At 38.9% G+C, this 19998-nt stretch overlaps 1 protein-coding gene across 5 annotated transcripts in view; it reads right to left on the reverse strand.

The window, feature by feature from the left end:
* The window catches only part of LOC123983974 (neurexin-1a-like), a 286657-nt gene that overhangs the window by 46117 nt on the left and 220542 nt on the right, over window positions 1-19998 (reverse strand). The window lies entirely within an intron of this gene.

Genomic DNA, 19998 nt, shown 5'->3' on the forward strand with positions numbered 1-19998 from the left:
AAAAAAAATTAATAATCACGGGGAGTGCTTTGTTTTAAAAACAGTGGAACATAAAGTTCAGCCCCCAATACCAGCAATTTATGTGCACTCCCTAAATAAATCCACACCCATTCATAATACAGTGACTTGAATTCTTATTTTATAAAATGTACAAATTATTGTAAACTGTGCTGCATGCAAATACAACAAACATCTATTTTACAAACTAAATAGACACTTAAACACTTTTGTTTGTTTTGTTCTGTAGTGTGTTGTTTTTACACTTCAGAAAATACATGAGGAAATGTGGTCCTATGAAGTTTACATTTGTCACCCCCTAGAGAAACACATATATGCTCCCCTTGAGGAATATTTCTTATCACAACTTTGTTTTGCCATGTACATGCAATGTGTGAACATTTATTAACATACAACACCTGCTGGGTTTATCGTAAGGCAGAATACTGCATGGATTATTGCCTTGGACTGACTGATTTAACTTGCTGTTCTTGAACGTGGTATTGCTCCTGGAAGTTCTGGGCTCCTTTTAAGAACTTGCATAACACAAATAGGCATACTGTGCATTTTGATCTCAATTGTTTTCAGACAACAGTTGAATAAATAATATGTGTTAGAGTTTCTCGAGCTCCAAGGGCCCTATGTACCTGTTCTGGCCTTCTGTATGATGCTGCCATCTGTTTCTTTAAAGTGCACACACACCCAATCCCCCTTTACCTCTCATTCAAAAAACTGTAGACACACCCTTGCCATTACTATAAAATACCCTGAAGTAGCTTCAAAGCTGAGAGGATATCATTGAATCTGAGCAGTTTGTGTGAGACTGAATCATTAAATCGCAGTGAATACTGCTGTCATTACACGAGAGCATACAAACATAAGCCTGGAAACATAAAGGGGATGTCTCAAAGGAAGTTTGGACCCAGCAAAGGCTCAGTCTCATCAGATCCACATGCGATGTGTATCTACACTAATAAGCTCCTTTTACAGTAAATGATCGAAGTCCCTGAATCCCGCTGCTTAATCCAGCAACGATGAATGCGTATGTTGGTGCAGCCTCTCTCTCTGCTTATGAGCTGCAGTGAAAGGAGCATCTGGTCGGAGGCTCAACCTACTGTAGCAGCGCAGCACTCTGCATGTCATTATCCAGTCAGCACAGCCAATACTACACTACATCTCTCTCTCTCTCACTCTCAACTCTCCCATATGCACATACTGACTTTTTTTAATCCTCCTACAACACACACACACACACACAAACACGTGCAGACATACACACAGCCTTGTTCCCTTAAAGTGCAGAATGAGTCGAGCATGTCTCAAGAGCCAGAAGCTAAAGTGCAATTAAAACCATTTGTAATGTGTCACACCACGTTACCAAAACTAGGACAATTGTATGCTTTGTAATGTAATTTCAACAGATTATATAATCTGGTGCATTAAAGCTACAGTTTTTACACAATTTACTGACTCCCAGCGGGCATAAACACTAATCAACAAAAACTGAAAAGCAGATGGTACAGTGACTGCAGCTCGTGTCAGGTTTTCAGAACTGAATGGGCGAGAGGATGATCCGTAGACGCTGGTGGTGTAGTAAAACCTTGTGTTAGTTAGTAATCTGGATCATTTGCCCCTCTGGAAACCCTTCAGCAAGAGCCACAGAGACTGCGGCTCCTCAACAGGACTAAATACAGAAGGAGACAGTAGGTACCATGAGCATCAGACCTCACAACAAAGCAGATTTTTTTACACAATTTTCTGTATTTCAAGTACTCGAATATACAGTAAAAACACATTATAATTTGGGACTAGCATCTTTGTTTCCAAAACTTTCTTTCAAGGACTACTGCACACAACACATTTATTCAGAACTTTTTAGTACCATTGCACTTGGAAAAAAAAGGAGACGGGAAAAAAAGGTTTAGTGGAGGGACCAACCCAATTAAAATCCTGCTTTTAATAGCCTCCTTCAATTGACTTTTAATGTTCCCCATGGTCTCGTTAATAAATTTACTGCATTTAGTCACAAACTGCCAGCTTGAATTTCCATAGCATAAAAAAAGCCTTCTTCATAGTCTTGAAGTAGATGAAGAGGTAGATGAAAGGGGGTAACAAACAAAGGACAAAAACCAAACCATCAGATTCAGGGAGTCAGATAGCAGATGAGAGATAAGAGCTAAATCTGCAGGCGGAGAGAATACAAAGTTAAATTTCTGACATGCTTAGAGCCCATGTCTCTCATATATTAACGTGATTAACTTTGACTGTTATTGCTTCTGCCATTCTGAGATAGCGGTGGTGTTGGCTTTAAACACCAATATGACTTTTTTTCTAAAATAATAACCCAATACATTTCAGCATTTGTTGAAATTCGATCTACTTAGACAAGTAGTTTCTCAGTTAGTTCAGCACAGAGAGGCGACTAATCCTGGATCTCTAATAGGGTGCAGGCTTATGTCAGAGAGTGATTGATAGCTGCTTACATAAACCCAGCCCATTACACCCAGTACAATTTTAGGGCTGCTCACTTGGTAAGTGCTGCTCCCCAGAGGCCTGCCCCCCCTGGGTACATACTGTACAGTGCACACATACCGCACCCGAAGAACTCAGCCCTGCCTGACACTCCGCACTCTGCCTTGATTAATTGCTCATCAAGCTGCAATAGAGTTTAATTAACTGATGAAGTTGATCCACCATTCTCCTCTAATCTGCTCTTTTTTTATGCTTCTCATCCATGCAGCTGGAGGGTGGAGTAGCTGCAGCAATACTCAGGGTGTCAGTTTCTCGTTAAAACCCTCCATCTGCGCTCATTATACAACCATCAAGATACTTGTTTTACTTGCTATAAAGCTGCAAAACAGCCTCTGCAGACCAAGTGTTTTTCTGTAATTATTAGTAGCACTGAGTCGCATTTTTTCTTTCTTTCATTCATGTCAACAAAAGCATGCCTAAACAAATATGTGTTAAATGCCTCAAGTTATTCAAGAGAATTCCCTTAATGACAGCTGAGGTTGTAAGATTTTGATAAAACTTACTAAATCCTCTTGATATCAGAGTTTCCATAAATAATAAATCCGTTAATAAATAAATCATACTTTTGTTTTTTGTTAAAAGGATATGGTACGTTGTTATAATCTGCTTGAGGGTCAAACAAACCAAGTGCAAAACAGAAACACACCGTGATGATCCGCATGTTTGTGATGGTTTACTGGAGCGAACTTATTTCCCCAGCCCACGTAAAAGGCAACGGGGAAAAAAGAAGAAGGAAGGAAGTGAGAAGTGGTATCTGAGATGGTGTCGGGCGTCCTCTCCAATCTCTGCAAAATGAACACCATGGTGTAGGCTGTCCTAATGTTCTGCTTGTTTATGAGTCATTCATGTTGACAACCATTGTGCACCTGTCACATTTCATATCTCACCAGTCCGACGCCACGGGACTGCAACACATCTCCCTCCAGTGCACATGTCTGCGAGGGGTCTGTTGGCAGGTGGGACAGCACCTCCGTCATCCCTTCAGTGTTTGTGTGTGTGTCTGTGTGTGTGTTGAGGGGATATAATGCTCTCACTGCAGAAGCTAAATGTCTTAATGTAGCTAGGGCAAGCAGGCTGTGCTGTTCACCTTATCTTTTAATTACCTCTGACAGTCTTCTGCTTCTCCCTTTTTTTTTATAGCAAAGCTTAGTTAATGAAATTACAGATGTAATGGAATAATTAGGTGAAATAATTTTTTCCCCCTCACAGCATGTGGTCCATATACTGTACATTAAGCTTCAGTTCATCCCTACACCTGCAATTCTGGGTATGCAAACACATGTGCAATCAATCAGACATACATTTTACCTAGAGGCAGTACATAAGCACTCTTATGGTGTTGCAGAAAATGAAATTCCAGCCTCATAGAAGTACCATATGATACATTAACTCAACAATTTTATGACATTATAGACTGTCACAAGCCTGCAGTATACTACCAGCGGGGCCTGTGTATTCAGTTTTATTTAACATTTTCTATAGTAGTAAAAGATAAAAAGCTCAAACCAGTTAACACACAAAATACAAATCGCATATATACATGCATTGGAATAGAAAATGAAAGAGCGACCTTGACAACAGTCGAGCACATGTGAGATTGGTGCGTGGTCATCATCCATTAAATCGTCTGTAAAAGATATTCACTGTTTACTTTAAGAGCTTCCCCACTTAAGCAGAATTCAGGATATTAATTTTCTATCTTCTTAACATCTAATCACTATTGAATTACTGCACTCTGTTTGAACCTGATGTCAAAGTCAGAGCCATACTGGGAACATACAATCGTTGTGGCGGAGAAATATAAGCATACCACCTGCGTACATAAAATTATTCATTAGGAGATTAATAAAAACACAACCCTGTTTTACAAGGATTTAACTGCCGGGACAGGTTACTGGTTACATAAACAAAATAAAAAAATTCACCCTGCCTAACATTGCAACTAATGAAAAGAGTAAAGCCCCATTTAACCTGCATGGTTTCACAGGCACACCAATATACAGTTGATATTTATAGCTGGTACTCCCACTATAAACATGGTGGTGGTGGAAAATACTGCAACCTTTACGTCCTGTCTTTATTCACGTTCTATAAGTTTGGAGACAACTGTTGTTCGTGGATTCTGAGCTGCACGTTAGTCAACTTTCAAAATATGTTCTAAAACATAAAACAAAGTTGTTCGACAAGGATCCCTCTCCTTCCTTTCCTTTCACCATCGCCTTGGAGCATTTCCAGCATGGTGAGGTATAAGTGTGCTTGCTGGGAGCTCAGCTTATTTCAAAATCAGGTCCGCCGGCTAAAGTGCCTAATTATCTGTGAAGTTGGCTTGAAATTGTTTCCATTGCTAGGAGACTCTATCAAGTGACTTTCTGTATGAGAGCTTCATGAAATACCTCTAGTTAATAAATCATAAAGTCAGCCACAGCAGCTGTTTGAAGGAGGGCGCTAAGAGAATAACAGGAGGCATATGGTTGTTGTACCGTTACAAGGGGTATAATATGAAGACATTCATTTATGCTTATGTATAATGCAGAAGCACCTTCTTTGAGAGATGTAGCAAGAAAAACATACATATCTACTAAGTGTTTTTACACAGGGAGAATTAGTGCAATAAAAATGCAGCTTTCTACTCATTAGCAGTACAAAAGTACTGGAGTTCAGAAGTTTACACTCAGCTGGAAGTGACAGGAGTGTTTTTTCTAACGGGAGCTGTCCAGTGGCGCTTTTCAAAAGGCGCTGCTTGGGCTTCCCTGAAATGACATTTGCTGTCTGTCTATACGCTTTCTATCGCTCCATATTTGGCCCGCCTGTGACACATTCCATCAAGGGAGGTCAACAGATATCTGAAATTTCGTTCTCTTTCACTCAAAGAAATCAATTCAGGTTTCAGGTGAATCTCCTGCCTGTCCACTTGTGACAGCTGGCGCGCAGTTGGCGTGAGTCGACCTTCCTCCCCGTCCTCTCTGTCAGGACTTCCTGCGTCCGCCCTGAGCACTGTGCTCAAGAGTCCAGCTCACTTCATCTGCACGATCCATGCAACTTAGCTTTCTGACTAAATAAGATCAAATATAATCAAGTGTGCGTTTGGGGAGAATGGGGATAGTGCAATCACTTCAGCAAGAAATGAAGGGAAGGGAGGGCTCTAGAGCGACGGACATATGCCTGAAGGCAGGGAACATATGCTATGACTGACCCTTAATCCTCAGAATGAGACTTCCAGACTCTCAGCATGGTAAGAATACGCACCATGACAAACATTTTGATGTGTCTACTCAGATTATCTCTAGTTCAGGAGAACAAAAAAACAAACAAACAATGAGTAAGTCCTCTATGTCAAAATTAATCTATTTATACTTAGATTTCAGTATAATGTTATAGACAGTGTCATGAAGATGTCCTGCAGTCTCAATCAGACACAGTGACTTGTTGTATAAATTTGACTTTAGAAAAGGTATTGTTATTATTTTGAAGGTTTTCACTGAGCCATGTTTCTTGTAATAATGAGATTGTTTCTCATAAATATGCATTTTATTCTTGTTCTACTGAGACCTGTTCCCCTATGTTTTCTCACTGTAAGAGCTATTTTTTGTAATTATGTGTCAGGTTTGCTAATCTTGTAAAATGTGTCACACACATTTCACCTCAGTAATGCAATAATCGCAATTTTAACACAGTTAAAAAAATGCAAAATTATGTCAAATTTCCATAATTGTGGCATTTTGTTTTCAATTAATAATTCTGTAATTATTTGGCTCACTGACAAAACAATGAATTTATAACACGGGACATGTGTCATCTTAACTGGCAAAAAAGATTTATCCATGGATTTGAGCTCATACATTTGTAAATATGAGCATAATAAAGTGTAACAGGCTGCAGCCGATGACTTTTTTCTTGGAGAGTTGACATTCATTCTGACGATAAAGTGCCATAAAACATTTAAACTCTCAAAACGGTTCTCATAGCTCTACTTTTGTCTTAGTTTGAGATGAAAAACACGACTGGAACTGATGCAACCAGCAAGGCTCGAGTCTTTCCTGAAAACACATCAGTCATACTGGTGGAGTAAAATAACTGGATGCGCAGTATGAAGTTACATGGTTGCAATCAGGGCCACATTAGTGTGGTTTCATCTAATGGTGCAATATGAAGATCTGGTAGTGAAACATGTTTAAACACAGTGGATCTCAGTTCACAGAATTTATAGAACAGAAATAATGGTTGTAAAATAAATGGGTTAAAAAGCAAATACATACAGGTTTGCATTGAAAAAGCCAGCGTCTCCAACAGATTGTGGATCTAGTTTGAAACTTTGCCTACTTGCAATATGTTGACAATGTTGAACCATGCAGAGCAATTTATATAGAGCTAATTCTCCATAGTAGTGTGTAGAGCTGCACAACATAGAGAGAATATTCAATATCAGGTCCGGATGGATACTCAAATGTTCTGACCTGATGACAGTAAAATGCAAAACATTGTATAGAAATGGATACAATTTTTATGGATCAACATGTTAACACTCAGGGCTAACTCAAACACTCCTATATTCCTCCTATAGCTGCTTCACAGTACAAGCCCTCTTTCTTAGTTTACACCCTTGCTTTCATCAGGCTTAGAGCAACTGCAGTGCTTTTAATATAAAGACATGCCAGGCCAACTGCATATACACGAGTATTTCAGGTTGCGTGGGATGCTGACTTCAACACAAGCTAGTCTTAATCTGTATTTGTTCACATTTTCTTGGTGGATTCATAAAAAATATTGAGAGAAGTGACTTAACAGCTTCAACAATGTATGGCAAATGGTGAGCAGGAGCTATTGGCTGTGTGAAATGTGACTGTTTGGATATTTCAGCTCTTTGCCATGTGTTTCTTCATATTTAAAATAAATAAATAAATAAACAGATTTTTTTTTTAAATCACACAGCCCTAGCAGTGTTTATACCACAGGCAAGTATGTGAAAGTGACAGGGTGATCAGGATGCGATGAAGCTCTGTAGAACACAGACACACTACATGGCCACCCTGTACATATAATGCACAGACGTAATAAGCGAATGCTTCTAATGTATATGTTTCTCTATCTTCTGCTCTGCATTCTTGTCCATAATCACCCATATAAAGAGATGCTCAAAACATTCCATGGCACAACATTTTGTTATTTTTTATAATGGCCTTTTGCAACTCCAATTTTAATTGTTAAAATGTTCAATTACTTATTCTTATGCTCATGCATGTCTTTCATATTAGTTAATTCAGTTATCAAGAAATGTAAAGTTTACTGGTTTGAGACTATGAATCATCTTGAATTAAGGTTATTATGTGAAAACAGGCCACATTTAGCGAAACAAAAAATTTTTCTAAAATAAAAGTATTCTAAAACGTCCTGTTCAGTGAAGAGGTAGCGCAGGAATCAACAGTGGAGTTAGAAGTTGAAAGGAAGAGGGTTTGAGGAGGGTTCATCACATCACAGCTTCCCAGCAGACTTAAAACAAAGAGCAACTCTAAACGATTATCACCTGAATCTCACACACTGCACCCCACTTTGACTCTACTTACAAAAGTACCATTTTTAACCAAGTCACACATTCAATCTCTGCAACTAATATAGCTGCCTCTGTTTTTGTAGAGGAGGCAAAAGTTTTTATGAATTGAGGGACTGTAAAATAAAAATAGCATGAAGTGATAAAAAGAATGTGACCTGTGAAACAACACCACATCCTCCGCACTGTAGATCTATGTTCCACTATAGGCACTTCAAAATAAGATCATGTTGCCGCGATTAACTGGTACATTATGCTTTCTTACATTTGGCACCAGGAGCTATAAACTTCTGCTACTTCTGTTACATCTACAGCACAAATTCATCTTAGAGCCTCCTGTATGTCAGAAATAGCCTGCAAAAGTGACAACAGCTTAGACTGAGGATGGTGCACATTATCACATATTGATAAATAAAAATAAGAACATACTGTTTTTACTAAATCCGTATTATTTGTATGAGATGTGATAAATGATTGATGCATATGTGAGAGAAAAATACTCCTGAAATATAATACACACAGTATAAATTACAAATATTTTTAAACTTTTACACTGAAAAGAAACCATGTTTGACTCATGAAGACCTTGTGTAAGCTTTCATTTCTCCAATGTAAGAATTTCCAATCCTTGCTTTTCACGGAGCAAATTGCACATAAACCTTAATCTAAAGTTATGACGGACAAAAGGATTAATACAGAAGTCAGAGGTTATTAAGCTTGTTGCCATAGTGATGAGGGGAAGATAGAAATGCAGTAACAGCCATTGTCATAAGCAGTCAGTCAAAAGAGAAACATGTAGTTCATACTTAAGTCCATTGAAGGTGAAGAATGGGAAGTCAACTGCTGAGCCAATATGCAATTTCAAATATCAAACTGACCTCAGACTTTAGATTGAGAGCAACAGCGCTAACACTATCTGTTGTCTCAAACTGAAAAATGCTTAAAATTGGACAAGTACTGTAATAACAGCAAGTCATAAAATAAAATAAATGATCCTGTAAAGTTGCCCACAGCTGTAGTGGCCAACTGTAATGTCCGGCCAGTTATCAACAGGAATGGGAACAGTACACTACCAAACACTAAAATGGACCTATAAATGCATATTGCCAATTGCTGTTGTTTAACTGGGTTAAAGTATTTTAGGGTGCATTTTTCCTCAAGAGAAACCTTGAGTGCTTGTTTCTAATACTTCCACAGGACGAGGAAACTGCCAAGCTTTAAAATTGCCACCATCAATCAAGAGATTTTAAAGGATGCAACAAGCAATTTCATGGATGACTTTTTTCAACTTCTCCAACATTATTCCGCATCAGCCCCATGTATTATTGTGCCATTTTTTTCTCTCCACCCACCCATTTCTCTTTGATTCCAGTGCCGCAGACAAAAAGACTCTCTCAGTGTCCTCTCACTTATTCATGACCGATGACTTCTCAGTCTTTTAAAGTTAACAGAGCTCAAACTGATATTTCTGTTCCCACACTGAATCAAGTTCATCTCAGAAGAGGCATACATTAAAAGATCTGGAACAAGAGGTGTTAAGTTATAACAAGGACTACGCTTTACTTAAACCTCAGAGGAATGAACCTCGTCCTAGATTTTTCGGATAATGAAGGACTATGGTTACTTTCACAATATTTTAAAAAGGTAATTCCACACTCATCGTTGTAGCGGCTCTCAGGCACACAGTTGCTGTATTTGCGAAGCCTCTCTGTTTCCCTTACATCATATGGGTGATATCTATTAGTTTTACCCAAATCAATCAAAGCTGCACACAAGAATGAATGTAATATGAAATGTTAGCAAGAGAGCAGAAAGTGAATCTTTAACAGAAAAGTCATAGCAAGAAAAAAAAAGTAAAAAGGACAATGTAATATTGATTCCAAGTTGCAGAACAAAAACAAACCAATCCATATGTTTGACTACAACTGTCTCCCATGTATACTTTTTGGCCACAATATAAAACATTTAACAGCAGTAGTCAGACACACGCTGTCATACTTCAAAAATAATATTGCAATTTGCTCTAAACCAAAAGGAAAACACATTCAAATTATGATGAGGGATAGCCGTGAAAATGTCAGATTTGTGCAGCAGCATGGGATATTTACTGAATTGTTGTTTTTGTCTTGTTTTTCGTAAACAACCCTCAAATACCAGTCTGCTCCTAGCCATATCTTTTCAAAACACAAGGGAGCCTGATTCTTACACAGAGCAACCTAAAGCGATATGGGATCATTGTCTTTATCCCCGGATCCAGGAGCTATTTTTGAGTGAAACTGACCCAGCATTTTGATGCTGATGAATGCTTCGATATACTGCAGGAGACTGTTAGGCAACAATAACCTTACTAGAACCAGAAGTATTAGAAAATATATTGGGTCTTAGTCTTTTTTGATGTGTTTTTTTGCCCTCTTTTTCTACTGACATCTGATTTCTGTTGAGGCTGATGAGTACACAGCTGGTTGATCACTAAAGACAGAAATGTTTGTTTCAGTTAGAGCACACAAAAGCTGGTCTAGGTAATGACCTCCTGCAGCTGGCCAATCCCAGGAGCCACTGGACCTAACTTTAATATGTTTTAATAAGCTGTTATTCTTGGTGGTTTATCTGCAAGGCTGGACAGTCAATTTTAATAAAATATGCAAACATACATGCACAGTAAAGTTAAAATTTTGATCAGGATAGATGTCTGAAAATGCATGTTTATCTTCTACAAAAACAGAATTGGCTATATTAGTTGTAAAGGTTCTGAAGATATAAAAGTAAATGAGGAACATATTAAATGTGTGACTTAGATTAAAAAATGCATTTTCAGGTTAAAATCCAGTTTGTTTTTATATTTCTAGGGATTAAAATAAGTTTCAACTCGAATATGTTCTTGTTGGCTTTCACAAGCTGAGTGAACAGCCATCAATACCTGCCAGCAGCCTCTGCACACAGTGCAACGATTTAAAATTCATCTCTGTCCTATGGCAGCCTGGTGTTGAAGAAAATGCCTGTTAGGGCCAAGGTGACAAGACTAGCCAGGAGCCGTCATTATAAGCCAACTGAGTCAGTCTTGAACCCAAATGCATTTTCATAAAATGGCAGTAGCAGTGCTTTTCTTTTGTTCTTGTTCTCCAAATGAACACACTCCCATTGCAATCATCAGCAATGATTTAAATAGATCTCAGTCATTTATACAACAATTCATACAACAAGACGCCACAACTGTATATTAATTTTTTCTAAAGATTCAAGGAGGCAAAAAATCGTCTCACCCAACCCACTCAATTGCAGGATTTTGTCCAATTATTCTCACTTGTCATTTATTGTGAGTGCAATAAGGAACACCTGCTCAGGGATAAATGGTGTATGGCGAAAATCTGCCAATGGACACACTAACAGTGGTGCTGACAGCCCCTCTTGAAGGTGATGACAAGTAGACACCAAGTGACAGATATTTGGATGTTTGTCATCTCTGTTGAGCTGTGCAAGCACTTTCATCTTTGTTCATTGTGTTTTGATGCAGCCCTGTCTCTGATTCCCTTCCCTTCCTATATTCAGATGCTACAGCATGTCGTGCATACAGGTTTAGCTGTGAACCGTGCAGCTAAATGATCAACACCTTTTTTAAGTGAAGTTTCTGTGTGCTTGTAGCTCTCTCCATGATCGATTCATGCTGTATACAGCGGGAGCTACTGGTGGCAACACAAAGGCGCTGAGTGGCTAACTCGATGCCCTATAAATGTGGCTGCTCATACCACTGCCTTGTTCATCTTTACAGAGCCCATGTTGGCCATTTTAAATTCACCAATTGATGATCATCAGAGGGACTGAACTTTGTAACTCTGCAATGTGTAACGACTGAGTGGTTAGCTAGACGAGGTATTGATACATTTTTAATTGTTGTACAATGAGGAAGACAATTACATTTGCTCTAATGAGAGGAAATTGATTAAGGCAGGCTCTTGGATTGCATTAACAAGAAACTGAAAAAGTGTGTGACCCTCTGGGTGCAGTCGCTTATATTTGAGATTATTTAGCACCCTCTAATGAGATGACGTCACCTAGCCAATTTTCAAATTCAAACTGGACTGTATAGGTTCAGCGAGAACATATAATCAAACAGCATAACACTGACCAGGGCCATTTTACAGACCCTGCTAGTTTTGAAATCAGGGTTTTCCCCCCTATTTAAAAGTCTACATACCTTCTAGTCTTAGTACAATTGGTGGCCTGTTTTCTGGACTGTGGATGGTTGTTTTCTGAGCTGCTGGTTATGGCACATAAAGGAGCTGCTCCTGCTTGTGGGGAAATTAGAACAGGGCAGTCAGGTGTTACTACAGTGCACCTTAAAACCTGTCAGACAGAAAGCCCAGCACTTTTGATTTGGCCTCTCCAGAAGTTGGGGCCAGGAAATGGAAGAAAGGTAATTTGCTGATCTTCTTTTTTTTCCCACCCACACCTAATTTCTGCATGTAGGGCAGTGTCCTACCTGTCCAGAGATAGGGAACATAGTTCTGTCTGCTGAAAGAGCTGGCTTGGTTTAACTTGCCCCTGAGCCTGCTGACAGCTTTCACCCAGTAAACTAGACATGTAGGTAAATGTAAATGCTCCGTACTTGTATAGCGCCTTTCTAGTCTTTTTGACCACTCAAAGCGCTTTCATCTACATCTGCATTCACCAGTCACACACATTCATACACTGAGCCCAAGTGCTCAAACGGAAACTAACATTCACACTCACTCATACACTGGCGGAATAGCCGCCAGGGGCAAATCGGGGTTCAGTATCTTTCCCAAGGACACTTCGACACGCAACCAGGGAGCCAGGGATCGAACCGCCGACCTTCCGATTAACAGCCAACCCGCTCTACCTCCTGAGCCACAGCCGCCCAGGTAATAACTTCTGTAGGGCCACTGATGTAAGCAAACTATTCACACCTTTAGAACAACTCACCTATTGCTCCATGGTAATTGGTGAGAGTATACAGAGCTGTGTTAGCAAGTGTAAATATATCAGAAAATATAGGGGTTAGTTTCAAGCATGTGTGTCTATGAAAATCACCACATTTATTTTCAATTGAGAGTCAAAAGAGGGGTCTTTATCTATACAATTTTCATCTCCATTTCATCATGAATGTGTAAACTTCAGCTATTTCTCTGGTAAAACATGATCCGTAGGGGCTAAGGCAATGTGATGAAGACTTGTGTCAGGCCAAGTGAGCTGGAACTGATGGTGCACATAATTAATGGTCTGAAATAGACTGAGAATTAGTGCTGGGCTGGGATGGTAATTGACTATGATACTTGGGCTGGTGCCTCTCAGCCTTAGGCTCTTACTCTTTTCCCCCTGCTTTGCTCTATCACTTTGCTTCGATTTTCGCTGTGTCCTATTTCTTGCACTGCTCGCTTTGCTTTCTCCTGATTTTGCCTCCTACTCAATTCCCCTCTCCCCTTTTCAATCTCATTTTCCATGTTTCTTATCCTTTCCTTGTCACTCTCCTTTACCTTGAAGGTATCTGGGACTTCAAAAACAGAGAGGGAAAGACGTGTGACGCACACTTCTCATGTTGAAGGAGCCTCCTACACTAACTTTACAAGCCTTGGTTGCCTCTTACGGGACAGAGAAGTCTGTAATGATGCTAGAGTTGCAACACTAATAGGGCTACAATGCTAACATGTGTGTGCTCACACACAAAGCTGCAATTTTACAATCAATGGTTAACATGGCATTGTCTTGATATCATTGTCTTCTGTAATAGATCTGCTCAAATAGATGACATGTGCAACTCTATTAAAGGTTGTGTACTTGGATAAACATGCAAACAAACAAGGTCATAAATAAGCTGGGTCCAGGATTTTCTTCAACCTACAATTTCCCTTTCTGACTTTTAGACACTTTTTCTTTTTCAAGCCATTGCATGACGCATTGCCATGGCAGGTGAAGTAGTTTTTTATTCACCCTAAGGCAAAAAAACAAACAACAAAACTCTACATTCACTATTTAGTGAGACATGGGACTTTTAGCCCTTATTATGGCTTAAGGTCCAAAACCACTAGATTCTACATTTCCCATAATACTAATCTAATTAGCATCTTTCACTAGAACATCTCAGCCTGGTCAATGTTGTCTCTAAGTCAAGAAAAATTAACCCTGATGACATCATCTGGGTTATTCTTTGAATTGTCAGAAAGTTTCCTCTGGAGCCACAAAAGACACTGCTACTTACTACTGTCCCTTTAAGTGAAAAAAAAATGTTAAGAAATAAAATACTCATTGGCCATCCTATGTAGATCAATATTTCTTAATAAATAAAAATAAAATAAAATAAAATAAAAATCTAAGTATAAGTTAAGACAAAATTTGTAAGGCTCAGACCTACAGTACTGTTAGCTAGCAGGAATAAAAAGCTACTGACACTTTTCGAAATGAAAATCAGTGGTTAAAAATGATTGCCCTAGGTATATTAGTGTGTGTGAGGAAGACATTATTTATGTGACAACGTTAATGTCCATGTGCGCTCTGGCTACTTTTATATTTAGCAGCATTTCCAATATGCAATTTTGAAAGAGGGAGACTGCAGTCTGTAGCTAATTTTTTATGGGTGTTTTTTGTATTTATATGATATACACATTAAATTCAATGATAACAGAGCAATTCCAGCTGCCATTGCTCCCACACCCAAAACAGCCAGGCTGAGGCAGTCCAGTTTTGATAATAGAAAATCAGACACTGCCAAAGCTTCTCAACCATCATTAATCTCCTGCCCCAGCGCCTGACTCACAGGGAGTGACGGGGTGATAGAGAGGAGGAGAAGTAGAAGATAGAGCAGAAATGAGAGACTGGAGTGAATGAAGTGAATTACAGAGAAAAAGAGGAAGGCAGTTCAACGCAGCAGGCTAGAAAGATGAAAAACTCGATTTCAGAGAAGGGAGAAGGTGAGAAAGTATAGAGTAGGTGGACATGGATGGGAACTTAAGAGAAAAGAAATTTAAGGCATTAAGGCAAACAGCAGGAGCTGGTCAAAAGGGAACCGGTTGGACTGAAGGTATAAGGTCGGCCTCATTACTCCATCAGCGATTACACTGTGTCCAGATGTCTGGTTGTCCACACGCAGGTAGCAATCACAGTCACTCCACTACCTCCCCCATCACAACCCATTACTATGTCTCTCAACCACAAACGCCTGCTTCCCGGCGACACATGTTGCCTCGGTGATGATCCCTGGGACATCACACTGTCATGGAGGTCTCACCTGTCACTGCACATGAGCATTGCCTCCCTTATTTCTTAGTGGGCTTTTTGCGTAGGCAGCAGTGGCTGAAGCAGCCGCTGGCCCGAGCGAGAGGAGACTGCCACTGATCTGTTGCACTGAAGGACAGGCTGAGGTTGGAGGCTTGAGGTTGTGGGGCTGAGGCTGCGCCGGCTGTCAGGGTTTAAAGGCTACTGGAGTTCTGAGAGCTCAGCGTACAGAGGTATTTATCATCAGCAAGGTAACTGGCTTCTCTGAGAGCAACTCAGGCGAAAAATGAACAGCTGCCACGACTTCACTCACAAAGACCGCACCATTCTTTCTGCCTTTCACCAGCCTCAGTTTCCAGCAACAGGGAACAAGTCAGACATATTGTCATTCAAATACATAACTACTCACAAAGAGCCATATTTGTCTGCCATAAAATTACACATTGAAATGTAGAGCTCTAAACTGTATACTGAATGCAGGAAGGAAAACAAAAACAGAAGTGCAGTCATTTCTGGTGTTTGGTGTTTGGACCTTTCACAATCTCCCCCTAACCCTCTGGAAATCTGTCTTTCTCAGAGCATCTTTCTGATTGACCTCATCTACTTTTCAATAATCTGACCAATGTATACACAGTCTGTAATATCATATCAACTCAAACACTGTATCAATGAGATGGCTGGCAGAACTGTCTGTCTAGGAAGAGGTCTCCTTTCCCACTTAGCTTTTAAATGCACACATGCATTCTACTTGAAAATCCAGGATACAGAACTTTTGCATTGAAAATATGCAGGTATAGCTGTGATGAAGTGTTTGGTGAAAACATACCGCAAGAGAGAGACTAATAACCCCTTTCTTTTTTTAAGTGGATGTGGAGTGTCTGCAATGCCGTGACTATGTATAATAAGAAGGGTAATGCATACGTTTGTTGTGAGGTGCTTATCACTGGTAAAGGGCCTGAAAAATTTATATACAGTGACACACACTCCAGTTTCATTATGCATTTTTACTTGTACTGGATACTGATGTTTAGGCCTTTGTCCTTATTTCAAACAAGTTTTTTTTGCTTTCTCTTTGTCGTTTTCATTCAGCAGTCTGGGTAACAGTACTCTCTTCTTTATATCTAGATGGGCCATTCATTATCACAAGAGCTGCATGTATAATACTGTATTTTACACATTGAGACTCATGCACTAAGATTTCTCTTGGGTCTTTAGTATGAAAGAATTATTTATTTTTTTATTTAACCTTTATTTAACTATGAGTAAGAGACTCATTGAGATTAAAAAGCTTTTTTTCAAGAGTGTCTTGGCCAGGACAGAAAAAATAGCAAGAGCGGTTTCAGACTTAAGACAAAACATCAAATAATTCAAAATGAAAACAAAAGAAAAAAATACAGAATTATAAGATATTGAACATCTACAGCCAGATGTACCTACTTCCAAGTAATAAGCAATGTGTGTGCCTTATTAACAGACAGAAAAGGGAGAAAACATATATATATATATAAAAGAAAGGCATATACATGTACAGAAATACAATGTACACACCCTCATTTTCTCACTCACTTACCTCAACCTACACACGCACACCCAACCACACACATACATACATTGTATTTCTGTACATGTATATGCCTTTCTTTTTCTCCCTTTTCCGTCAGTTAATATGAAACCAAATAAAAAAATTGTTCACAAAAAAAAAAAAGCAATGTGTGTGCCTTTATAATTAATCAGGTGTTGGTAACCAGTTTCTGATTATATTACCACAGGAGAGCAGTGTGTGTTTCAGTAGTACATGCAACGACCTTCCTTGTAAGACAATAATTAGCATTCCCATATGGTTATTTAACTCCTTTATCTTACATGGCAGCCAGGGCCATACTCAGGGTTTTAGACATATTGAGGTCCAAAAACTGAGCTTGCTAGGGGGTTTTCGGTGCAAAAATGCAAAATGTTGCAATGCATGATTTACACTACAATCTGGAAATACAGAAGAGGCTAAAATGAGCACAAAACATGTGAAAATGAATGTTGACAATTGTCAAGTGTTCAAGTAGAAGGAAATTCACACTACAGACACCATCTAATGTTAGTTCTCTCTCACCTTCTGTATTCACCGCATGTCCATTTCTCTGTGACTCCTCCCTTGTCTCTTCTGCCAAAGTATATTACAAAGTAAAATTATGTACACCTTCTTTATGTCATCTTTATGTTTAAGTTTGGATTTGAAATATAGAACGTGTCTCAATCAGCACATAAACATAAAAAAGCAAAACATTTTACTATATAATACTATATTTTACACTCTAACTATGCTAGGTGTTTGTGCCGTTGTTAAATTGAACCTATTGTAATTATCAAATAATATGTATATATATCTGTGGTAATTACATTGTTTGAGTTGGGTAAGATTTTGTTTGTGTTGAAGAGCACATAATGCTAATCATATCCTGCGCACAGTGAGCAGAACCTGTGTGGAGGAATTATTAAGTGATTAAATCACAAAGTACCGTTTAACATCTGGAAATATAGTGGGAAGAATGTTTTTCTTTCAGGTACTTTACTTCCAGCAAGTAATTATTGGGGGTAAACCAAAGAGAGACAGATGAGGCAAAAAAACAGGCTAGATCAACAGCAAAATCCAGGAAACACTAGGTCACACTGACTTGCATGAACTAGCTTGACCGATTGTCGAATTCCTAAATTTAATAAAGAATTTCTTGCCTGAGAAAGCAGAGAGTTGAAGGTTCACTGGCGGAGAACGTCTGGTTATAAGCTTTAACTATTTAGTAAAATCATGTGACTGTTATATGAAAATGTTTAACACAACCTAAAAGAAAGTAGCAAGCTTGACCTGTGGAATACATGTCCACATGATGAGACCTCACTAGAGTAGTGGATAAGATCTGGTTTTGAATTTGAATGAAAAAAAGTGTTTTCGTGATGTTTTCATTGTTTTTGTGTCTTTTGTGTGATTATGACTTTGAACGAAATTAAGGGAGTTTCTGTAGAAAACATTTGGCTACAAGAGAGATCATTGCACAACGACAATGAATTGATATCTGTTTTTGTGACCTTCCAAGGCCATGGAGAGAAAAGTACCTGGAGGATTTGTTGGGGTTTATATTAATGAAGCAGGGGGAAGTTTTCTCTTCAGACCATTTCCTGAACTTTGATTGACTTTTCATTTCCGTCTGTTCTCAGTGAAAAAAGTAAACACAGGTTCAGCTAATATAGTAAATGTTACCGGCCTATGCTAAATTATTCAATAAAAATAGAAAGATTTAGAGATACCTCGTGTTAACATGAATTTCAACCCTTTACACAAACTGAACTGAAAGAAAAGCATTAGAACTTATATTTAGTTTAGAAATTATAAGTTTATCAATCGACCACTGGCTGGATGAAATTAAGTGAAACTAACTCGCAGGCATTATAATGGATGGCCACTGTTTAACATTGCCCTCCTGTACACGGGAGCTTTTCAGGGCAATGAACTACAAGCAATCCACTAGTAAAATCCTTTAGTTACCTGAGTCACGCTTCTCAAGGATTCAGCTGCCTGTCTGACCCACGCCAGCTATGAGAGCAAAAATCAGATAAGCAAGTCGGTAATCTTGGTGTTGTACAATGTCTTTGCCGAACCAATGTAAAGTTATTTTTAATTATTTCATGACTTTTATTAACTTAAACATACCTCGGAAAAAATATAGAGGTCAGGAGTGCGGTGACCTCAATGGTGGGTATGGCCATGATGGCCCTTCCTGAAAAAGTCACATTAACTTCACCTTCACTTTTTTTCTGTCTATGTCCAGCTCATGGTTTCCATATCTGTCTTATTGAAGCTCAAACACAATGTGGGCCCATTTCCCTCTGCAGCACAAAGTGTTGGGAAGGGCTGCAGATTAAAAAGCCTTCCCCTGGGTGTGCTCACCAGGCTGTTCAGCACTGCTCGCCAGGGAGATTCACTACATACATTCTCTTTTATGGCTCTTTCTTTATTCATCATAACACAGCTTCAATTTTATTAACTTCTCCAGCCAAGCATACATCTTTGCCTGTGCCATCAGTCTTCTTCTCTCTATTTCTATTCACAAAGCACTCCTCTCCACCCAGTTCCCCATGATGCACATACGCACACGTACCCATGCGCTTACAGTTATTCGCTCACATGTATACAGCCAGGGGAAGGCTGAGAAAATGGACACGTTTCTTTCAATCCAGGCAGGTTTTTATCTTCCTGTTGGGTAAGTGTTGTTCCCCAGCTGTGCCTTGCCGCGACAGTGTCTCAGACCCAGCTGGCCTCCTGCATAAATATGCTGAACATGGAACACAGATAGAGGGACACTTCTAAACTTTATTTTATGCAAAATGGAAAAAAAAAAGAACACTGCAGGCAAAACTTTGAAACACTGCACTCTGACAGTATAAATGACACACTGAACAGCTATCTGACAAACACATTATTCCTGTATTTTTAAATGTAAATTAATATCTTGACCATGCATACATTAAGATCTGTAATTGGAGTCTTTCAAATTTTATATGTTTGGCAAAAACAATAATCATCAGATTGTTTACTGTGTATTTTAATGCATTTTAGTGCATTTATTTATAATCTTTTATAGCATTTATATAGTATATTGTATGATCAGAAGCAAAGCAAGGAAATTCAAAGATTTGGGATTCAATTGTCC

Source organism: Micropterus dolomieu, linkage group LG15 (genome assembly GCF_021292245.1).
Source record: "Micropterus dolomieu isolate WLL.071019.BEF.003 ecotype Adirondacks linkage group LG15, ASM2129224v1, whole genome shotgun sequence".
NCBI lineage: Eukaryota > Metazoa > Chordata > Actinopteri > Centrarchiformes > Centrarchidae > Micropterus > Micropterus dolomieu.